The 24944-nt window shown below is 37.7% G+C and overlaps 1 protein-coding gene across 3 annotated transcripts in view; it reads left to right on the top strand.

Moving 5' to 3' along the window:
- Positions 1 to 24944, top strand: part of atp9b (ATPase phospholipid transporting 9B) — a 321211-nt gene that overhangs the window by 101945 nt on the left and 194322 nt on the right. The gene's annotated exons all lie outside the window — the stretch shown is intronic.

Genomic DNA, 24944 nt, shown 5'->3' with positions numbered 1-24944 from the left:
TGCAGTTTTTTTTGGCATATTTGGTGTTTGCCTATCTTGTTGGGTGTGTTTCTTTGTATTTGCTGTGAATGCCTACAAGAAAATGAATCTCAGGTTTGTATATAGTGATATATATGTACTTTGATAATAAATTATCAAGTTAGAACTGAAGGGTAATTTTTGCTGTAGTTCAGATTCTTTAATCCATTGTGGAAAAAGCTGAATGTTGCAACAATATAGCCATTAGTCAAATGTTATTCATTTGGTAGTATCATTTAATCACCATTCATAAAGTGAATTTAACATCTGATTTGCTGTGATGACCACTTTGTTGATACTAGCATTGCAGAAAGCTAATCATGTTTGACAGCATCTAGAGAAATTGATACGATGTTTACATTGGCTGTTGTTGGGCAACCATGCTCTTAAGTTTATGCTGTGGACTCTGATTTCAATGTAGTTGCCACTTTACATGATCCCAATAAGGCTATTGGCCCAGACCATTTGCAGTTATAGATTTGTGCAAAAGATGCACAATATTATACTGTTATAGTAAGGTTATGGAAAAGACTGCATCCTCTTCAGTTGTATCTCTTTCAGATTTGTTTGAGAACAAATTCCATCTGATATAAGTTTTTAAAAGGCAGCAATGTAGATTTCTATAACCAGCCAGTTCAGGTCATTTCAAAGTACTTATTAAAACTCTGATCTTTAACCAAGCTTTCATAATCTGCCTAGCTGTGGTGTGGCTTGGCTGTTGATCTATTAACACTTAAAACTTGCTATATCAAAGTTGTTTGCACCCAGTGAAACATTTGATACAGAAAATTTGTTACGTATTTTCATGCAATATACCAGAAATGGCATCACAACTATTGACCTGATCATCTTTTTCAGCGATATTCCTGAAGGAATTAACATTAGTTGGGATGATGTCAATTAGATGGGAGTAGTTGGGTTTATATGGCAGGCAAAATTCAGTTAATTGCTTTATTTAACTAATTCTTAAATATGTTGACTTTGAGTAAATTAGTAATTTGTTTCATTATTGTTACATGTACTGAGGTATAGTGAAAAACTTGTATGCCGTTTATGCAGATCAATACATTACGATAGTGCATTTTGATGGTACAAGTTAAAACAAGAATGCAGAATAGTGTTACAGAGAAAGTATGGTGCAGCTAGACAGTAAGATACAAGGTCATAATGAGGTAGATTGGGGTTGAGTCCACATTGCCATACTGGGAACTTGTTTAATAGTCGTTTCTCAAAAGGATAGAGCTGTATTCAAGCCTAGGAGCATAGATGTTCGCTGTTTCTTTTGTATCTTCTGCCTAATGGGAGTAAGAAGAATGTCCAGAGGGGTGGCATCTTTATTCTTGTTAGCCACTTTACCGAGGTAGTGAGAAGTGTAGACAAAGTCCATAGAGGGGAGGTTCATTTCCATAATGTGCTGAGCTGCATCCAGAGCTCTACAGTTTCTTATGATCATGTGCAGAGCAGCTGCCATAGCAAGCCATGAAGCATTTGAATAGAATGTGTTCAACAGTGTGTTGATGAAAAATTGATGAAGCTCGAGGGGGAAATGCCAAATCTGTTTACTCTCCTACGGAAGTAGAGGTGCTGATGAGCTATCTTAGCTCTTGTGTCTACATGGTTGGACCACAACAGGCTTTTTGATATTCACTTCTAGGACCTTAAAGCTTTCAGCTCTTCACTTCTGCAATATTGATGCAAATAGAAGCTTGTGCACCAACCTCTTGTGAAGTTTTGCTAACATTGAGGGAAGTGTTGTTGTCATAACACTAAATCAGAACCTCTCCATCTCCTTCCAGTCATCTGACTCGTTTGACAATTGGTCCACTATGGTGGTGTCATCTGCGGACTTCTAGATGGAGTTAAAGTAGACAAAGACTGCTTACTGGTAGCATATAAATTCAGAATCAGAAATGATAGTGATCCCAAGCTATCTCATTATATATTCCAAAATCCGAAACATTTCTGGCATTTTGGTTAAGGGGTACTCAACTTGTATAGATAATTTTTAAATTGGTTTTGTATTTACATTTTTATGGAACTTGGTATTTTTGTAATACAGGTCCTCCCTGAGTTGCAAGAGGGTTCCATTCCTGTGAACTGTTTATAACCCATACAGTTTGCAAGTCAGAAGTGCAGCTGTTGGCTGTGTCCACGTGGCAGAAGGTGCTATAGTAGCCGGCAAATCCATCTCATTGGTCAGCCAGATACCTGCTTGTGTGTGCAGGGCCTCCATAGATTTTGGATTGTAACCTGTAGTAATAGTCAATGCCTCTTAATTTCAAACAAGAGAAAATCTGCAGATGCTGGAAATCAAAGTAATCTGCACAAAATGCCAGAGGAACTCAGGCCAGGAAAAGAGTAAACCGATGCTTCATGCCAGAACTCGGCCTGAAACGTTGACTGTTTATTCTTTTCCCTAGATGCTGCCTGGCCTGAGTTCCTCCAGAATTTTGTGAATACTGCTTCTTAATCTCAGTCTGTATGTACTGTTTTTAAAAAAATTACTATGAAATGTCAAATCTGTTAACTCTTGTTGCTGATTGGTGTACTTTATGTTCTTGATATATTTTGGTACCTTGAGACTAAGCACTTTGATTATTTTACTCTTAAGATTACTGTTACCATTTTAAGATTACTGTTCTTCAATCCCCCAACTTTGTCAAGTAAAACTGGCACAGTTTGCTGCTCAAAAGTACTTATTTTACTTTTCAAATGTAATTTGCAGCCACCTGCTAGCCTTTCTGTATTCTTGAATGGTCTGTCTGTACACGATCCTAAAGAAAGTCCAAGTTCTGTGCAGTCTGAGCCATCTGAGAATCCATGGCAAATGGGAATGTGGAGAAGCACAAGCAAACCCACAGTTATAAACAGCAATTCAGTATTAGAAAACAGATGTTTATGGAATGGAAAGGTTGACCTCTGTAGTTTTATACTAGTGGCCGTCTACCTTTTACTCCAGGGTCTTTAAAATTCTGGCTCCTTAAATCTCTGAATTTTAGCGAAATATATTGAACTTACCATGTGGAGAAAGGAATTGCTGGCTATTAGAGTGCCAGTATTTGTATGTGGGTTTAGTTAATAACTACTGCATGTGTTCTGTTCAACTGCTGTGTTCTGCCTTTGAAACACTCAGTCCAAATGAGTTTTATTTGCCACATTCAACAAGAGAAATCTGTAGTATTTGTTGTGTACTGTTCAAATAAATAGAGCATATTTAAATCTGGCAGTAAGGAATAACATTTCATATTGAGTCTGCCACCTTTTAATATCTAAGCTGATTAGTTGAACAAAACCATCAAAGGCCTTGTATAACAAGTCCATTATTGATTTTGAATTCTGAACAATTTATTTACATGATTTAGCCAGAGTTTGTTTTGAAGATCTGAAATTGGTCAGCTTATTTTACCAGCATTTTCATGTCTCAAGTGTGATTGCAATGATCACATGACTTCACTAAGGATTATTTGACTGTCTTTGTCTAGCAGTGCCACTAGGTTCCTGCCTTGTGAATCTTAAAAGTAGGAAAAAAAATTTATTTTGAATTTTAAGTGCTTTTCATGTCATTGAAATTTAAAATGCAGAATATATTTTGAAGGCATTTTGATTGGTATGTTTTTAATGAGCTGATCTCCAAAACAAAAGGCTTTGGCATCTGCATCACTACTGTGACTCGCATCATTAGCAAAATTTCAGGAAAATGCTGGAAAGATCAAATGAAAGGAAGATAATTTTGTTACTCTCACATTTGGCACAAACTTCATTGATTCCTGGAGTAAAGATTGGGGTGTTTGTTTTGATGGTACCTGTGTTCAGTTTTATTTTGTATAGTTATGGATATATTTTCTTCACAGCTTAATTATAATTTGAGTTAGATTAATTAGTTAACCTGCATATGGCTAATGAATTTTAAGAACATTATATAATAATGCTTTTCATTACCTTAATGCCCATAACCGATCATCATAGCGTGGAAGCAGTCTTTGCCCAAAATGTAGACTGTTATTTATCTTCATCGGTGCTGCATGACTTACTGAGTTGCTCCAACATTTGTGTGTGTGTGTCGCTATGGGGACTGCCCCATAGCCCAACTCGCCCATGATATCCGTCTGAGCTAGTCTCATTTGCCTTCTATAGAGTTATCGAAGTTTAATCGTAGTTGTAAAATGGGGAAGTAATCACAGTTTAGGATCCTTATGCTGAAAGGAGGGTGGGTGTGTGTGGGGACAGGACTTGTGGGGAGCAGAGAAAGGATGGGTTGTAGCTGAGTCAGGTGGGGGAAACAATTGAAAGGGTGTTTCACTTCAGGGGTCACATGAGTGGCAATGCTGCTATGTTTGGGAAAAAGTGTTAACACTATTGAATATATTGACCAAATGACACTAGGAGTATTAAAAGAAAAATCGTCTGCCCGTAATATATTAAGGGTGCCAATGGTTCAACATTTTGTTCAGAGCAGATGATCCACACAAACAAGAGGTGTTATGTTTAGTGCCTGATTTGTGTTGCATAAACCAAGTTATACCGTAACTGCTTTGTTGCAGTTAACCTCAATCTACCAATTCTGAAGGAAGAAATTAGCTCGATTTCTCTGTGATGTCTAGCCAGGTGTACATCTTAAGATTTGATTTTGATAGGCTCTGAACCTCATTTGTCTCTCAAAGTTCAGATTTGGTTTTGAGGAAGAAATGGTTTTGTCTCAGTAACCACAAGTGCTGATTTCACAAACTGATAAATTCATTATTTTGAAGACCATGTCCAATAGATAACTGCAGTTAAACTAAGTATTTTCTTTTGTGCATGACTGTCAGTGCCCTTGTTTTTTTGCATGTTCTTATCCTTGTGCTGATGCTGTTCTAAGATTCTGATACTAATAAGCTGTATTTGATCTTGCACAGGATGGCAAAAGGAAAATAAAACTACGGAGAAGGGGGTAGGATGGGAATGTGCACTGGAGACGGATTGCTTTTCAATGAGATGGTGATCAGAGCAGAATTGAGTTTCAATATTAACCTGCCAATAATTTTTATTTCCCATCTCATTTGAACATTTTCAGTTAGTATGTCTAAATGTCAACTGTTATACAAAGAAAAGACCAAAAAAAGTGAAGTTCATGTGATATTTTGCAATATGGCAATATTTGACTTATGATTGAAATTGCAATTGACAAACTCTTAAGAAATGTTATATAGTAAAATCTATTTTGTTTAATTACACTTGCTTTTTGTGCCTCTAAGTTCCTTGTTTCAACTGGCACTGACTTGAGAGAATCCTGGCATATACTAGTGTGGTAATTTTCCTGCTTCCCAAGTCTACTAGCTAGGGTAGCTTTAATGAGAACTTAATGCACTTGAGAGTTGGTCTGATTTAATCGATGCGATGAAGATCATGTCTCTTCCCATTTCTTTCCCTAGACTAATAATATACAACTTCCATGTACTTTGCTTTCATACAGAATTGCACTTATTTGTTTCTAAATAAACCATGCCACTAAATCTTCTTCCAGCCTTGCCACAGTGTAACCAATTTCTTTTGCAGTTTTTTTTTACCTTGATGCTCTCTTTAGATGCATTTTTTGCTTTTCATCTTACACCCTGTTAAACATTCCACTTTTGTGTGCTAATCTTGAATTCTTGGTTGGGTTTATTAGTGTCCATCCTATTTATAATTCCTAATTCTATTACCATCTACAAGTGTAAATGTCTGCTTCTACTTTTATAAATTCTTTATCAGGTCACCCTTATCGTTAGAACATGTTCAGTATTCAAGCATTTATAATATATTCCCCAAATTCAGCACTTCCAGTGCTTAGGGAAAACTATCCGGTTTCGAAGGGGAACATTTATTCTATTTGAGTATCTGTAAATTTTGAGCTCAAACATCCAAAAAGGGAAGGTGATGTTGTGAAAAGGAAATTAATGTATGTTCCTCATGCAGTATTAGAAGTATGCTTTCATTGTTTGAGCTACTAGAAATTATTCATACTGGGATATGGGGATATTTAATTTGTAAATAAAAACTTACAGGTTACTTGTGGAATGCTAAATGGTTCTTTCAGATTGTTTTGCATATCATAGTCCTGGATGTAAAGTGCCTCCTGTTCATTTATGTTGAGCAGATTTTGAAAGAATGGTTATTGCATTGGCTGATGGTTTGTTCAATCATAGCAGTTTGTGAAACTAATGGTTTAATCAAAGCATGTTTACATATTTAAAAACCTTGACTTCATGTCTGGTGTAAGTGGGACCATGTCTCAACTACTTAGTCTTAATCCACATTTTAATGTCAGCAATTGCTTTTGGCTCTCAGCCTACCTCTTATTTAACGTTCTTTTCACTTCAGCTCCTTTTTGGGATGACCATAGGAGATTTAAACTGGGAACAATTTCAGAGATAGCTTTTGATAGCTGAAAATATTACCACCAATGAAAATGAATATTAACTAAAATTGTCACAACATGTGAACAGCAATGAGTAACCTAGAACTGTGAAGTGGTAGATTTTCTGCCAACACAATTGAGATACTAATCAACAATCTGAAATTGCTGAACTTGATCAGGGCCACAAACAGTGACATAATTTGCCTCCACTTTATTTCTGAGCCCTCGAGGAGCTCTTCTCTCTTTTCTTGAGTGGATGCCTTGTAAATATACCATGAAAGTTAAATACAAGTATGGTGCAACACCCACTGGTGTGATGATGCCGTCTAACAGTTAAAGCATTGAGCCTACAAAATCCTTAATATTTAAAGAATTGTGAAATGATGATCTTTAACAAAACTCAGCATATCTGGATTTTTATTAATCTACAGTTCTGTATTTATGTTTGAAAGAATTAAATATTTATAATAAGACTGAGCTTTTGATTTGTGTAAAACTTTGTTTTTAAGCTGATTTCTTCTGTCCCAAGTTTAATATTGCTGAGCTTTCTTGTGACCCTTTATTACATTGCGTTGTACATTGCAGATTGCAGCATTTTTATAATGCCGTCAGAATTTAAAAATGTCTAGTCAATATACGACTGCTTAAGCATATGCAATCTGATCAAGCTTGGATTTAAAGCATTTCTGCTGCTGTCAATAAGGAATTCTGATGAGTTCAGTAGGATCATATTGACTGTGTATTAATACATGGTATCCTATTGAGCCATCAGCTGATTGTTTAGAATGTAAATGAATCTGGTGAAAGAAACTAATGGATCCAGTGACTGATGGCTTAAATTCCAATTAATCAATTGCATCATCAGTTTCTTAATTCAGATCAAATATCTCGAGTGCACAAATTTATTTCGGTGGTATTTAAAGAGTGAGTTGCTTTGGAAGGAAGCTTCATCAATCACTTATAAGTGCCAATTTTAAAATGTTGACATTGTAGTTCGCGTGTTTAGTAATATTTATTATTAGAAACATGCAGTAGATTTTTGTAATCATATCTCATGCCAAGCGTGTTTCTTATTTTCCATTTAAAATTTTTATGTATTTATTCTTTTGAACTATATAAATGATTTAAATACAAGTTGATGGTAAATGATCTGGTATTATATTTACAGAAGTCCACAGTCAAGTGTTCCATCTCTTTTGTTGGGTGCAATCTTGTATCCTAACATTTCAATGGGTTTTTGATTCTGAGTAGCAGCAGGCAGCCTGCTAATATTACAAGCAGTTTTATTAACTGTTTATGACAGATTCACATGGACCCTTTATACATAACCTGTCAGTGCCTTTGCCAACTCTTGACACACTTTGTCCTATGTGACAGCTATATCTGTTGATCTTAACTTGATTGCCCTCAAACCCATCCGTACCTGACAGCCCTTGTCAATTATACAAAATAAAATCAAGTATTCATAAGTAGGATGTAATTGGATATTGGCAGACAGATTTAATAATTCAATTTTGCTGAGGCTGAACTGGTATTAATTGTAGCTAATGTTTGCCTTAGTAAAAAATTAATTGGAAACATTGCTTGAGAAGGAAGACAGACATCATTATTTCTGCCAATGAGAAAAGGAACAGGTCAGTTTTTGCGGTACTATATGGTATTAAGCAAATGTTTTTGCTTTCTAATAACGTCAGCCAAATTATGCATGTTATACAATGCATAACATCTTCCATACTTCATACAAAATCAAATATATTTAGCTTTGTATATTCAAGAAACAAATTGCTAAGGACTACTTCAGAAAGTGGGAAGAAATTTGGATCCTTATTTCATGCATTCATTTAATAACCAGCATTTATTTCACATCACTTTCCATTAATTGTTGATGCAGTTCTGAGATCTGTTTAATTACTGTTACTTGCAGGGCAGCCAAATCTCAACTTTATCACCATCCTCACAAAATGAAATTTTCAGCAAGAGCCGCCAGCTAGCAACTTAGTCTAGAAATCTTGGCCCAGAATGTCAACTGTACTTATTTCCATTGATGCTGTTTAGCCTGCTGAGTTCCTCTAGCATTTTGAGTGTGTTGCTTGGGTATCGTGAATCTGGTTTGAGACTGCACAGGCAAATATATTGCTGCTCTTGCCGCACTGATTAAGATAATATTAAAACATACAACATTTTATAACCATGCATGTCCTCTGCCACTGCAAAGAGGACCACTAGTTTTAAATTAAGTTGTTGAAATGCGGTGGATTTGTCATGCAAAGTTAAGAATTTGATGTTCTGCTGACCACAGTTGACTGTGTATGTTCTATAGAACTAGGGTAAACTTCGTATTACACTGTATTCAGAATAAGTATGCAAATCCATTTTTCTTTGCTGACTATCTGCAATCATTCTGGGAGAAAGTTTTCAGCAACTATTTTTGCTGGGATATTGCAGAACGTAATATCTAATGAGATCATTTCATTTTGAGAAATAATGTTTAGTTGAACCCAAATAAGTGTGAAATGGTTCATTTTGGTAGGTCAAATTTGAAGAAAGAATATGTTGTTAATGGTAAGACTCTTGGCAGTGTGGAGGATCTGAGAGATCTTGGGATCCGTGTCCACAGGACACTCAAAGCTGCTGCACGGGTTGATGGTATTGTTAAGAAGGCGTATGGTGTGTTGGCATTTGTCAATTGAGATTGAGTTCAAGAGCTAAGAGGTGATGTTACAGCTGTATAAGACCTTGGTCAGACCCCACTTGGAGTACTGTGTTCGGTTCTGGTCATGTCACCTAAGGAAGGATGTGGATACTGTAGAGCAAGTTTAAAGGAGATTTGAAAGTATGTTGCCTCGATTGGAGGGCGTACCTAATGGGAACAGGTTGAGTGAACTTTTCTCCTTGAAGCGCCGGAGGATAAAAAGTGTCCTGATAAGAGGTTTATAAGATGGTGAGGGGCATGGATAGTCAGAGGCATTTTTCCAGGGCATTGTTTTAAGGTGCTTGGAAATGGGTACCGACGGGATGTCGGGTAAGTTTTTCACACAGAGTGGTGAGTGCATTGAATGCACTGCCGGAGATGGTGGTGGAAGCGAATGTAATAGGGTCTTTTAAGAGTCTTTCAGATAAGTACATGGAGCTTAGAAAAAGTAGAGGGCTATGTGCTGGGGAAATTCTAGACAGTTTCTAAAGTAGCTTACGTGGTTGGCACAACATTGTGGGCTGAGGGGCCTGTAATGTGCTGTAGATTTCAATTTTCTATGATACTTGATCTGTAGCTCTGAATTCATGTGTTTTGGTGATTTTAAAAAAAGAGTTTGATTAGAATTATGATTACATCTATGAGTAGTGTTTTCTTAAAATATTTCTTTAAATTATTAATACCTTTTTTTTTTGGTTAAGGTAGGCAAGCAAGCTAAATGAGACCAGCCATCATATTGCACTATTCAAGATGATCACCAGAGGCCCTAAATCCGATCAACTCAATTTTTAAATTCCTTGGGCCATCATATCTATTGAGGATGTTCCTGAGAAGAATGCTTAATTTTAATTTTGCGTGGAATACATACACCCCAGTACAAGTAATGGACTTCGAACGTCTTTTTCAGAAATCATGTACACTATTTTTTGGCTGTGACAGCAATGCCCAAAGTTGTTATTACAGCAAACTGGTTTGCTTGTAGCGAGGGGAATTGATGCACTTCAGGCTTCAGTGATTGCTACAACTTGTGCAGATTTTCAGCAAGAAAAAAAAGCTATTCATTTGCTTAATTTAAAATTGCTCTCTAAATGATATTCATCCAGTCTGTCCCAGGGCAACAGTGTTGGCAGTATTATATGTTAATGCAGTTAGATCATCTTCTGGACTGGTGTTAGCAGCAGAAACTTTATATCAACATTTTGTTCATTTTGAGGTGCACGCCATATGTGTAATGTTGAATGATAATCCCATTTTTTCCTCTGCCGAAATTATTTATCAATTTGCCTAGCTGCTTTTTAATTAGGAGCATTTCCCTCAAAACATGTATTGTAATGCGCATTTATTTTGAAGTCCATTGCAGTACATCAGTTTATTTTTATGCTATAGATGCCAGCGGTTTCTAACAAGTCACAATTATAACAGTTGCTTTTATGGTAAAGATTTGAAGAGATTCATTGGTCAGTAAGGATTCTAAACTTTGGTGATTTGCAAGCAAACACTGCAAGTTTTTTAGGCAATATAGTGAGGATAGTAATTTTTATAAGTAACTTGAAGGATATGCTCATTATCCAGCTGTCTAGTATCTGTTACAGTATTGTCCAGTAAGAGCAGATAGAGCACCAACTGGAATTTCTCTTTTCAGTTTTCAAAGCAAACCTGTAAGATGAGTTATTGATAGAATTAACTGCTGAAGTGGGAGGAAATGCTTCTGACCAATGCATACCATAGTCTGAGCTATGTATTAAATGAATATCTGCAGTCTACCATTCACAAGGGCCGCAGAATGCTTAGTGGTCTTGAACTGCATTGATCTGTGTTATAATTCTGTATGAAATTGATGGATGAGGGCAGCCATTGACAGAAAGGGTAAAGATCACTTTGAAATGCCCCTTGTGAAATAGTGTGATGGAAAATAAATTGTTAAAGAGGATTTATGTTGGTAATAGTTCAGAGGAGAGAGTGTGGAAATACATTGGCTTATGAGATGTTCGGCATATGACTACTCGTAGATTCTAACAATAGAATATTTTCATATTCATAATATCTATACTGCAATAAAAACATGGAATTTGACGATAGCTGGTAATTGATAATTGTCTGCCAGTAGTATCAGATGATTAGATTTTTAAAAAATTCAATATCTACTGCAAATAGGTGCAACAGATATGTGGGATATAAAAGCATTTAAATCTTTGTGGAGATAGGGTGCCATGGTAGTGTAGCAATTAGCACAATGGTATTACAGCTCAGGGTGTTGGTATTTAGAGTTTGTAGGTTCCATCCGTGAAGCACGGGTTTCCTCTGCGTCCTTTGGTTTCCTCCTACTGTCCAAATATGTACCTGCTAGTCGGTTAATCGGTCGTTGTAAATTGTCCTGTGATGAGGCTATTGTGAGTAGGTGGTAGCACAGCTAGATGTGCTGGATTGGCAGATTCCAATGGTATCTGTAAATAAAATGTTTTTTTAAATGACTGCGTAGCACATTAAACCTAGAAGAGTACAGCAGAGGATCTGGCTATGCCAAAGATAAGGATGATGTGTGAAGTCAGGGCCACTGGACGGTAGTCATTCAATACATTCAATTGCCCCTTCTTGGGTACTGGTACCACACATGCTGTTTTCCACACAGTTGGGACCCTTTCCAGGCTGAGACTCAGATTGAAAGTACACTGGAGAATACCACAGACTGCTCATCACGTTCCTTCAGGACCTTGGGGTTCACACCATCTGGTTCCAATGCTTTGCCATGTCTGAGTTTGCCCAGAGCCCTGATAACCAGTCACAAAACTTCTGTAGTCAGTTAATACTTTCACATAGTACAACAAGGATGTCTCACTATTTTATGATGTGGAGCTCTTGGTGAGATTATATTTGGAGTACAATGTGAAGTTTTGGTTTCCTTGACTAAGGAAAGATGCATTTGCCATTAGGGAGTTCAGTGAAGGTCTTAAGAATGATTTCCATGATGGCAGATTGGGTGTATGAGGCAAAATTATATCAATTAAAATTATATTTTCAAAAGGTTAAAAAATTAGTCATTAGCTCATTGAAGCAAACAAATTTCTGACTTGACATGCTGCATGCAGGTCAAATATTTCCCCATGGCAGAGAAGACTGATGTAGAACTAGGGGGTCCTCGTCTTGAAACATGGAGAGTCTTCACTGAGATTGGTTCACCTGTGAAATTAATTCTTAGCCACAGAAGGTGTGGAAGCAAGTTTTTTCAATAAACTTAAAGAAATAGTTTCTAGGCATAAGGCATGAAGAGGTATGGTGAGATGGTGGGAATTTAATATTGGAACAGGATCATCCATGATATGGAATGGTAGAGAAGTACATGTCCCTCTTTTACAGAAGTCTTTATGACATTGTATTTATTAATTCTTGAGTGTTACACTCATTTGTCTGATTGCTTTAACCACATTTTAGCTATAACAGACTCAAAGCAGAGCTTCATTATAAGTCCCTAAGATATAGGTGCAGAAGTAGGCCATTTGGCCCATTGAGTCTGCTCTGTCATTTAATCATGGCTGATCCATTTCCCTCTAAGTCTCAATCTCCTGCTTTCCCCCTGTAACCCTTCATACCCTGACTAATCAAGAATCTATCAACCTCTGCCTTAAATTTACCCAGTGACTTGGCCTCCATAGCTGCCTGTAGCAAAGAAATCCAGATTCACCAGCCTCTGGCTAAAGAAATTTCTCCTAGTCTCCAATCGAAAGGAATGTCCCTCTTTTCTGTGGCTGTGTCCTCTGTTCTTAGACTCCCTCACCATAGGAATCATCTTCTCCATATCCATTCTATTGACGTCATTCAATATTCGATAGGTTTCAAAGAGATCCCACCTCCATCCTTCTGAATTCTTGTGGGTACTTGTGGAAGGGTTCTATCCATGGTTTTCTTGAGCTTTTGCATCACTCTATGTTAAATTCTCTGTGATGTTCCATTCTTTTGTTTGTACCGTCAATAATATTGGCTGTTCCTTGTGGAAATGTATAATAGATTGTAACTTGTACCCACATTTTACGACTGTGCATGCAGCTTTTAAAGTCAACAAATAAAACATTTATTATATTACCATGCACAGTGGAAATACAGTTACTGAGCAAAGGCATGTATGCAAGCTTGTTGGAAACTGTATTGTGTGAAAATGCCACCTTCAGGTCAGATTTAGTTTCAGGTGCTTCTATCAACCATGTCCTTTCAGGCTGTTAGCTCACTAAGCTGCTAAATATACAGGCATTTATGAATAAAACATGTTGTTCTGCTAGACTTTACTTACATCAGGGTTCAGGTACTTAGATTGTGACACTGAATTTATCTGGACTAGGGCACCCAAACAAAATGTACTTGCTGGCAACTTGTCAGGCTGCCTTCTGCCATTCATTGCACAGTACACTTGTCCTTTTTCTGTCATGCTGCTCTGCTTCTAACGAGTTTTATATGGCATTTGTCATCCTGATCATGTTGTATACATGTGTAAATATTTTTAAGGAATATGAAATCAGATAATTATTTTTGTTAGCGTAAATGCAGAAGTGCCATTCTTAATTAAGAAAGCAGTCTCACTGTAGAAAACAGATAGACTTTAGAATTAACAGTTTGCTGTTTACTTTAAAATTTCTGCTTTTAATATAGTCTCCATTTCAAAATATAAACCACGTAATGAGAGGCTGATATATTAAGTGTCGGGATAATTCAGTTTATAATGCAACAGCCAGCAGTAATTGCTATGGTGGACTGCATATCAGTAGCAGTACATGAAAGGTTTATGATGGTGCAGTATCAACTCTTTTCCCCAGATAAGCTAATGTAATGGTAATGAAATATGATTACCGCTTGTGTAACTAAGTAGGAGCGTTATTATCCCTGTCAAAGTCAGCCTTTCATTGCTTGAATTGCCTGTAATATTGCCATGTTTTAGTTGACCGATTAAGTTACTTTAGATAAGTAATTCTTGAAAAGCTTCAGCATACAACTGTTATTGAACAGCTGGATGCTTATTAATAAATTAATTTGCCATGAAATTGCCATTCATCATAAAGTCCCTTCCACTTTTGATAGATGAATCCATAAAAGTTGAATTGATCATGTGTTTGTTAAATTAGCCATTGTAAACAGATTATTCACTTCATGAAGGTGGTTGTTGAGGAAAGAGTAATACAGGGCACTTGAAAACTAGCTAGTGCTAGTTTTTCACCAGCACTCGATCTTGTGTGACAGTTTTCTATTCTATTTTTGTTGTAGCAGTAGAATGGTATTATATCATTGAGCTAACAACACCAGCTATAATGATGAATGATGAACTCATAAAAAGGATTGACTAAATTATGAATAAACGCATTGATACTTGATTAGGAGTCCTACCTTAATTTATTGGTTGTCCTGTTGCAGGGTCTCAAACAGAACATCAACTTGTACATTTTGCCTCTAGAGATGCTTCTTGAGATAGAGTTTTCCCAGTTGTTCCAGATTCCAGTTAAAGAAAAACTCAGAATTTGGGCTGAAATTTTGCAGTACAACACCAGGGCTGATTTAGTGGTGACAGTTAGCTTAGCTATTGGGCCGGGCTGTGCTAGAAAGCATAATGGAAGCTAGCATGCTGATTATTGTAAAACACTTTGAACTACATTGTTTGTATGAAAAGTGTTCCATAAAAATATTATTACTCATGCACATAAGGCATGAGCATCCAATATATGCACAAGCAGTTAAGTGTTAAAATTGGTGAGTTGAAGTAATGAGAAGCACTGCCTCTGTGAGCTGCATAGGAATGTATCAGACCAACCGACTCACTTTTCAAATGAATCAACAAGGAAAATCCTGTATTGATATGGTAGGTATGGATTAAAGTTGCCCATACAAAAGTTAAAGGAAGTTATTGTGGCATGGTGAATATACGCCTTTACCAAAGGAGGTGTAAAGCGTTCCTTCCCTCTGCTAGCCTGCAGGTCATCATTGGCCAAGGTGTAGCACTGGTTTAACCCCCACCCATCAGGGTCACTTGAAGCCAAGGGAGTAGGTGGCGGATAATCATATGAGCAGCTGGTACATATTACGACCTGGTTATGTGACCACTGATGCCAGTCAGACATTCCCTGAAGAATATTGACTCATCTTGTAAAGACACTGTCCAGAAGAAGACGATAGCAAATCACTTCTGTAGAAAACTTTGCCAAGAACAATCATGGTCATGGAAAGACCTTGATCACCTACATTATATGACACTGCACATAATTTTGATAATATTACTCTAAGTAGTCCATTGAGCATGTGAAGTCTTAATTACTGCCAGGCACACCCACAAGCATGAGAAAATTAAATGAATAAATGAGCCCTTCTAAGTCCTTCTAAGTATAATTATTTTTGGAGATGGAAAGAATGTTTGTTTATCCCTGTGTTTTGAGCTTTGCACTTGATGTGAAATTGAATTTGCTGTTCTAATTCAATTCCTGGTTCAGACTCTGCTGTTCAGTAATACTCTTTTGGTGTCGTTTGAATGAGATGGTGTACCATTCTTTGTAAATACTATCCTCCAAAACAGGAAATATATTGATGTGGATGTGCCAATAACTGATAAAGTAGTTGTTAGAAGTGCCTACAATTCAAAATCAGAGTGAGCTAGATTGGTTATGGCCTCAACGTACTTCATTCACTGAACTTCTATTTTCAGTACACTGGACCAAGATGGTAAATACCACAGCATTCACTGATCATTGAAGGGAGAAAATTTGATTGCCCTCTGCATGTGAGAAAACTTGTAATATTCAACTCTCCCAGGTGCTTGGCAGGAAAGCTCTGATGATGTTTATCAACTGTATCTTTTGTTTTAGTGAAGAGAGTAGGATAAGTGTACACAAGAACACAGGTAAAGAAATATCTGCTCCCTTCCTCCCCCACCCCCCAAACTCCCTATCACCTCCTCCCACAAAACAATTAGGATTGAAGCTGCAAGGAGTATCCTTCCTTTGTCAAATTCCACTCATTTTCCTTTGCAGTAACAGAGAGATCTCGAGGTGCAGATCCATAGATCCCTCATTGTTGCTGCACAAGTTGATAGGGTGGTACAGAGGCCTGCTTTCATTAGAGGATTGAGTTTAGCATGTGCGAGGTAATGTTGCAGCTCTATGAAACTCTGGTTAGATCACACTCGGAATATTGTGTTCAGTTCTCGTTACTTCATTGTAGGAAGAATATGGAAGCATTTATGAGGGTGCAGAGGAGATTTACCAAGATGCTCTCTGAATTAGACAACATGTCTTATAAGGAAAGGTTAAATGTGCTAGGGCTTTTCTTTTTGGAGTGACAAAGCACGAGAGTCAACTTGAAAGAGGTGTATAAACTTAAGAGAGGTCTAGATAGAGTGGACAGTCAGCACCTTTCTCCAAAATGGCAACGAACATTTGTTTAAGGTGAGTGGAAGAAAGTTTAGGGGAGATATTAAAGGTAGGATTTGTACACAGAGTGGTGGGTCCCTGGAACACATTGCCAGAAGGCTAGTTTTTGATGCGTCTCCCTTAAGTTTAAAATTATCTACATCAGTCTTTAAGGGTGAAGTTCAATGTTTGTAAATTTAATTTTTCAGAGTCAGAGAGATGTTTATCAATATCTGCCGTTTTTCCTGATACTTCTAACCTAGTAATCTTTTTTCCTAAATTGTGGAGAAGAGATCATCGTCATGTTTCTATTGGCAGAAACTACCACAAGATTGCCCATGGAAAGGTAGGGTATCATCAAAAGCCACTTACGAATTTCAAGTTTAATTATGCTTGTGAGGCCATATGACATTGTATTAGCTTTATGATATTGTGGAGGTTATCACCTCAATAATGGTGATCTTGGAATGTCTTCCCATAATTGTTGTGGAAAGCTTTTAGCTTTGCAGTGAATTTTGAAGAGAGTTTAAAAAGGGGGGAATGAGGTGCACATTTTAGCTTCTAATTGCAAGTGACTTCATTGCTGCTATCAACAATGGTGTATTACAAGTTGATGCTTTTCAGAGAAGAGGGTGTATTAGAGCAAGTTGTTTGTAGTTTGAATTAATGTCATACTAATACAGTTAGAGCAAATGTGTATTTAAATTACCGATGAAATGTCATTGACCTGAAATATTAATTGTTCCTTTCTCCATACATGTTATTTAACCAGAGTATTTACAACAGTTACAAATTTATTTGCTATTTTGTTAATAATCAGCATTTTATGTTAAAATGTAAAATAATTTAATTCATAATTGTTTCCTATCTGGTCGCATATCATTTCCAATAACGTAAGAGGAGTCAACCTGGATGATTCACTTCCGAGTCTGTTTTTTCTTGTGGTTTTAATCACAATGAACAAAAAGAAAGATATTTCAATTCACTTGGATTTTTGAATCTATCATTTTTATTATTGTAACTCAAGAAAGGGTGCATATTTTTCTAAATCCAAGTCCCTTCCAAAAATATTCGCAAAAAGTGCTCTATCTAAGCATGGAATTTGAAGCTCCGAATGCATCGCTCCACCCATCTCCTTCAATGCAAGGTAAAATGTAAAATTACAGAAATCCTTTTATTTAAAGATAGATACTACATATGCATGTATGACTGGTTAGTAGCATCTGGAAAGAAGAATAGTTTACATTGATTCAGATCTGTTGAAAGGTGAACATTTGGAATATAATTTCTCCTATGGAGGCCAAATAACTTGTGCCATTCCTACTTCATTTTCATTTCTGATGGTTTTGTACCTTCTGAAAATAAGAATCATTTGTAGTGTTAAGGGATATGCAAGGGAACTTGTACACAGTTCAAGTGCTGACAAATTGTAATGTGATCGATTCTGCTTTTTGGGTTGGAGTAAATTCAGACATGATGTTATTGAAAGTGTATTAAGAATATTTCTGTTTACAATGCATTGAAATGTTGGCTACAATTTTCAATTTATAGAAACCATTATTTCAAATTTAGCATATTCCACAATGAAAAATACAGAGAACTCCCCAACATAACTAAAGTATATCTGCTTAATTTTTAAAATCACTTCCTGGAGTATTGCTACATTTATTTTTGCCCTTTTGTTTTGTTCAGTGTTGTAACAGTCATGATAAGCTCAGGTTCTGACATTGCTTTGTTTGCTATTAGTAGAAAGTAAACATGGCAAAAATGCTGGAATGTCAGGAGAAAATGCTATCAGTAAACTCATCTTTGTTTAGTGGTACTACTGTAATCACTTTTCAAATAAAAATAATAATTTTCCTGGTTAAAGTCTTGTTAGACTTTGAACTTTGTTAAAGATCATTAACAATGAACTTATGCTACTCTACAACTGCACGGCTACTTTGAAAGTCATGTTAGTCCAATGAAGGGAAAAAAATTGGAACATCTCCACAGTAATGAGAGAATTAGAAGAGTTTCCCTGCACAAAACATAGCTCCCAGCAGGCATATCCCCTGTGAATGTTTCGTGCTTTTCAGAAAAGATTGTGGAATATGTGATCATGGTTTCTTTTGAATTTTGAGATCTGCTTTCTATTGACCATGTTAGTAATCCAACCCAGTTTGTTTGCTGAGTGCTGGATTTTTGCTGGATATATGCAACAACTGATATATTGAACTAAATGAAATGCTGCTGCCGGTGTACTCATTGCATTGTCATTGTTGTTAGTTTTGTGTTAAAAGCTGTGGGCTGCTGTCAGAGTCACTCAGTTTATAGGAATGGTGCCTACTGCCACTTTGGCACATTTAAACAATGGCATCAATGAGCTATTGATATGAGTGCCAGTTGGCTCATTTGCATTGTGCTGCTTGAATGCCATTGATGTAGAACGTCACTTCATGATATCCACTGATTTGTGAATAGTTTGAGATGTATTGGCTTTCTTCCACCATGCCTGCAGTTGTTTCCAGTGAGTTGAAGCTGATTGTATATTGAAGGCATGTTCGGTTTTACCATATTTCTGATGGGGGAGGGGTCATAGTTTAGCAAAGTACCATTCCTGTGTATCGTGAATGTGAGATGACGTGCATTTGCACATCGACTTCGATACATGACTTGCCTTGTGTCAGGAACCCACTTATTTTCAACATGGGCCTACCATCTCACCTGGTCCCTCAATACCAGCCGAGGAACGTCTCTACTTTCTGCGAAGGCTGAGCAAAGTCCATCTCCCACCCAAACATCCTCACCACATTCTACAGGGGTTGTATTGAGAGTATCCTGAGCAGCTGCATCACTGCCTGGTTCGGAAATTGCACCATCTCGGATCGCAAGACCCTGCAGCGGATAGTGAGGTCAGCTGAGAAGATCATCGGGGTCGCTCTTCCCGCCATCACGGACATTTACACTACACGCTGCATTCGCAAAGCAAACAGCATTATGAAGGACCCCACGCACCCCTCATGCAAACTCCTCTCCCTCCTGCCATCTGGGAAAAGGCACCGGAGCATTCGGGCTCTTACGACCAGATTATGGAACAGTTTCTTCCCCCGAGCTATCAGACTCCTCAATACCCAGAGCCTAGACTGACACCAACTTACTGCCCTCTACTGTGCCCATTGTCTTAGACAATAGACAATTGGTGCAGAAGTAGACCATTCAGCCCTTCGAGCCTGCACCACCTTGTTTATTATTTGTTGTAATGCTTGTCTTGTTTACTATTTATTGTAATGCCTGTTTTGTGCACTTTATGCAGTCCTTGGTAGGTCTGTAGTCTAGTGTAGTTTTTTTCTGTGTTGTTTTTATGTAGTTCAGTGTAGTTTTTGTACTGTTTCATGTAGCACCATGGTCCTGAAAAATGTTGTCTCATTTTTTTTACTGTGTACTGTAGCAGCAGTTATGGTCAAAATGACAATAAAAAGTGACTTGACTTGCAGTTTATCAGTATTCATTTTGAAGCACTTTGGTGAAGGAGTTGTGATGAAGGGGTTAGGATCTGAAACATGAACTGTATCTCATTCCACAGATGCTGCCTGACCTATTGAGTGTTTCTAGTATTCTCTGTTTTTATTGACGGTAATGATTCCCTTTTTTGTATGAAGGAGAATCTATGCTTTGCTGTCTTGCCAGCACACACTGCTTTGTGGTAACATCCCAGTTTTTATCTCTGATTCATAGTATTGATCATGTGCAAGTGTTTGGAAATAGTTTACCAGATTACCTTTAGTTGCAGAATTAAAATCTGTGTCCACTTAAAAAAAAGTCATTTTAAAAAATGTGAACTTATTTGTTTAGCCAGTGGAGTTTGCAAGTTGTACTATGAAGCAATCAGTATCTAAGGCCACATGTTCAGTATGATTGAAGGAATATCTTAAGTAATCTATACAGTAGAGTTCTGATATGTTGTTTACACCAGATCTCTCCATTAAATCCAATAGAATTGTATCAAGAAGTGTCCTCTGTGTAATGCACCTGGTTTTTCAGCAATTGATTCTTTTAGGAACAACACTCCCACACCTTCAGTGAGTCTTTGGGTTAGCTGGGAGAATGTTAACTTGATATAATTCAATGTCTTCTGTACATTGTTGTCAGATTTGTTTATTTCTCTTTTGATATGCTTTCACTTCATCAGCTGCTTCTGGGTTCAGACATTTTTCTGCAATTAAATGGAATGCTGGAATCTCAGTGATTTTATAAATATTTCCGAAAAGCTATAAAATTGACTTTGTACATTTGTGGTTCAATAATTTTTACCAGATAAAGTTTGAAATTGACCCTAAGCAAGCTGAGATTGGGAAGCTTTTACTCAAATATCTAATACCAATATAAGCAATTTAAATTTGGTTGATTAAGGTGCTTCAAAGTTAAAAGTTGAGCAAAACCACATTAAGGATTATTCGGGAGGATGAATGCCCCTATGCCAATTTAGAATCTCAACCTTTTCCATAATTACCTTAAACTAATGGCATTACGATCTCTAGATGAAGAGTGTTTGTCAACTCAAACTTCTGTCACTTGCCCCCTCATTGCCTAATAGGAGATCCAGTATCACACTCTCTGTAGTTGGGACTTCTATATACTGATTCAGGAAACTGTCTTGTACACATTTGACAAATCCTTTCCCATCCAGCCCTATGGAAGCTCCCATCAATATACGGAAAGTTAAAACGATCTGCTATAACAACCTTATCTTTCTTGCAACAGCCTGCAATCTCTCTACAAATTTCCTCCTCTAAATCCCATGGACTGTTTAGTGATCTCTAATACAGTCCCATTTACTTGGCCATACATTTCTTATTCCTCATTTCTACCCATAAAGCCTCATTAGATGAGCAGTCCAGTCTGTCCTGTCTGAACACTGGCACAACATTTTCCCTGACATAACACCACCCCTCCCCCTTTAATCCCTCCGACTCTAACGCATCTTAAACAACAGAATCCTGGAACATTGAATTGTCAGTTAGAACCATCGAACATTACAGCACAGAAACAGGCCTTTAGGCCCTTCTTGGCTGGGCCGAATCATTTTTCTACCTAGTCCCACTGAGCCTGCACCTGGCCCATATTCTCCATACACCTCTCATCCAGGTACCTGTCCCAAGTTTTCCTTAAATGTTAAAAGTGAGCCCGCATTTACCACTTGATCTGGCAGCTCATTCCACACTCCCACCACTCTCTGTTTGGAGAAGCCCCCCCCCCCCCCATGTTCCCTTTAAACTTTTCCCCCTTCACCCTTAACCCATGTCCTCTTCTTTTTCTTCCCTAGTCTCAGTGGAAAAAGCCTGCTTGCATTCACTCTATCTATACCCATCATAATTTTATATACCTCATGGAAGAGTCATCAGAAAAAAACCTTTCCTGCATTCTCACCACAAAAATTCAGCATCAGAAGTTTACAAAGGAACATCTGAACAAGCCTGATGCATTTTGGAAACATCCTGTGGACTGATGACGAATAATAGAACTTTTTGGCCACAATGAGCAAAGGTATGTTTGGAGAAAAAAGGGTGCAGAATTTCATGAAAAGAACAACTCTCCATCTGTTAAGCACGGGGGTGGATCAATCACGTTTTGGGCTTGTGTTGTAGCCAGTGGCTGGGGGAACATTTCACTGGTAGAGGGAGGAATGAATTCAATTAAATACCAGCAAATTCTGGAAGCAAACATCACAGCATCTGTTAAAAAGCTGAAGATGAAAAGAAGGATGGCTTCTACACAGGATAATGATCCTAAATATACCTGAAAATCCACAATGGACTACCTCAAGAGCCACAAGCTGAAGACTTTGCCATGGCCCTCACAACCCCCCCGACCTAAACATCATCAAAAATCTGTGGATAGACCTCAAAAGAGCAGTGCATGCAAGACGGCCCAAGAATCTTATAGAACTAGAAGCCTTTTGCAAGGAAGAATGGGCAAAAATCCCCCAAACGAATTGAAAGACTCTTAGCTGGCTACAGAATGCGTTTACAAGCTGTGATACTTGCTACAGGGGGTGTTACTAAGTACTGACCATGCAGGGTGCCCAAACTTTTGCTTCAGGCCCTTTTCCTTTTTTGTTATTTTGAAACTGTAAAAGATGGAAATAAAAAAGTAATCTTGCTTAAAATATTAAATATGTCATCTTTAACTTTATGCCTTTTGGAAATGAGGTAATCTTTTACTCGCTTAGCTATTCACAGTAACAGAAATTTTGACCGGGGGTGTCCAAACTTTGCATACCACTGTACCTCCACCTGTTCTTGCCGAAGCCCTATTGAGCCAAAGCCTTACCACTCTGACTCAGACCGCTCCCATGATGACTGCTCCACTAGATGGTACTCCACTTTGTTTAATTTCTTTTTTCTTTTAAATTTTTCAAGAGCGAAAAAAAAGTCCCCCTAAACTTTAAGAGAAAACAAAATAAAAACAAAACAACACAAAAGCTGGGCTGCCATGTTTCATTGTTTAAAATCATTATTTGTTACTAACTGTGCTCCTCTATACCTGAACAAAAAGTTATTGAGAAGGATTCGGAAAAGGTCAGCTTACATCATGTGAAAATGTTGAATAAATGGCCTCCAAGTTTCTTCAAATTTAACTCAAGGGTCAATAGTGCCACTCCTAATTTTTTTCTAAGTTTAAACATACTATAGTTTGGGAAAACCATTGAAATGTAGTAGGGGGAATTGGAATCTTTCCATTTAAATAAAATGGATCTTCTGGCTATTAATGTAACAAATGCAATTGAATGGCAAGCTGAAGGGGATAATTGACTAGAGTCCATCACTGGTAATCCAAAAATGGCAGTAATAGGACGCGGTTGTAAATCAATACGCAAAACTGCTGAAATAATATAAAAATTCCTTTTTTATGGAGATTGGATTTTTAAAGCTCTTCACCGGACCTGTGCAGGAATGCTTCAACTGCACCTGCACAGCAGTCCAAGTAAGCATTGGAGCTGCGCTTGGCCACACAGTCATAAATGTTGTGATTGTGATCGAAGTCACCAGAGAAACACTGAAGCTGGTGATAAAAAAGTTTTTATTCAGCACAACAAGCAGGCATTCTCACTGTTGGTGGAGGCTCCCTGACCCAACATAACATCGCATTTTTATATGCTGAAGATCAAAGGTGACAACAGGACAATTCTGTAGCTACAATGCATTCATACTGCTTCTTTTGATATACATACAAATACCTAGATCTTCACACCAACATTCAAGGCACCCTAAATTGAATGTTAATCTCTGCTCTCTGAGCTGTATTCATGCATCTCAGATCAATGAGATGTTTCTTAGTTTCCAGTCGGCCCCAGTATGAAGCTCCAGGAGCACCATTGTTCACAACTGCATTTTAAATTTAATCTATAATCCACATTCAAAACTAAAGACTAGTTGCTGATGAAGATATTTTTTGCTACGTTTTCATCACTCCAAAGTATGTCCTAACAGTGTAAACCAAATTGAGCTAGGGGTCAAGCACACAGCTGTGTGAGCCTGTGCTGATGGAGATTGTGGAGATGTTTTCAATCTGAACTGATTGGAGTCTATAAATGAAGTAATCGAGGATTCAATTGCACATGGAAGTATTTGAGGCCAAGGTCTTGAAGTGTCTTGATTAGTTTTGAGGGGATGATAGTATTGAATGCCGAGTTACGGTCGAATAATAGCATCCAGATGTGCATCTTTGCTGTCCAGATGCTCCATGGTTGAGTGAAGAGCCAATGAAATGGCACTGTTGTGGACCTGTTGTGCAGGTAAGCAACTTGGAGCAGATCCAAGTTGCTTCTCAGGCAGGAGTTGATGTATGTCATCATAACCTCTGAAAACACTTCACTGTGGATATAAGTGTAGCTGCATGATAGCCATTGAGATAGGCTATCATATCTTCTTTGGCACTGCGAAGATACCTCAGACTGCCAAATTGAGAGGTTATATATCTCAGTGAACACTCTAGCCAGTTGATCAGTATAGGAGTTTTGTACCTTGTCTGGACTGAATGCTTTCTGTGGGTTCACCCCCTGGAAGGATGCTCGTATGTCAGCCTCGGAGACTGAAATCACTGGATCAGAGGGGCCTTTAGGACTTTATGTTGGTTTCTCCATGTTTTGATATTCAAAGCAAACATAGATGCCATTGAGCTCATCAGAAGCAAAGCCTTGTTGTCACTTATGTTGCTTAATTTTACTTTGTAAGAAGTGAGAGCATTCAAGTCCTGCCACAACTGTTGAGCATCCTTCATTGGTTCAAGTTTAGTCCAGAATTGACATTTCGCCTGTGAGATAGCTTCCAGTAATAGTGTCTGGACCTCTTGTAACTTTCTTGGTCACCAGACTTGAATGCCTCTGATCTGACATTATGTTTGCTGCCAGAAAGTGGCATGGCATGGTGGAGATCCTTGGATGTTGCTGCCTTAAGGCAGTGCCTCCAAAAGATATTACTGATGTTAAGGAGGGAGATGC

Source organism: Hypanus sabinus, chromosome 1 (assembly GCF_030144855.1).
Source record: "Hypanus sabinus isolate sHypSab1 chromosome 1, sHypSab1.hap1, whole genome shotgun sequence".
Lineage (NCBI taxonomy): Eukaryota > Metazoa > Chordata > Chondrichthyes > Myliobatiformes > Dasyatidae > Hypanus > Hypanus sabinus.
The sequence above is the reverse complement of the archived record's forward strand: the minus strand, read 5'-3'. Positions and strand labels throughout refer to the sequence as shown.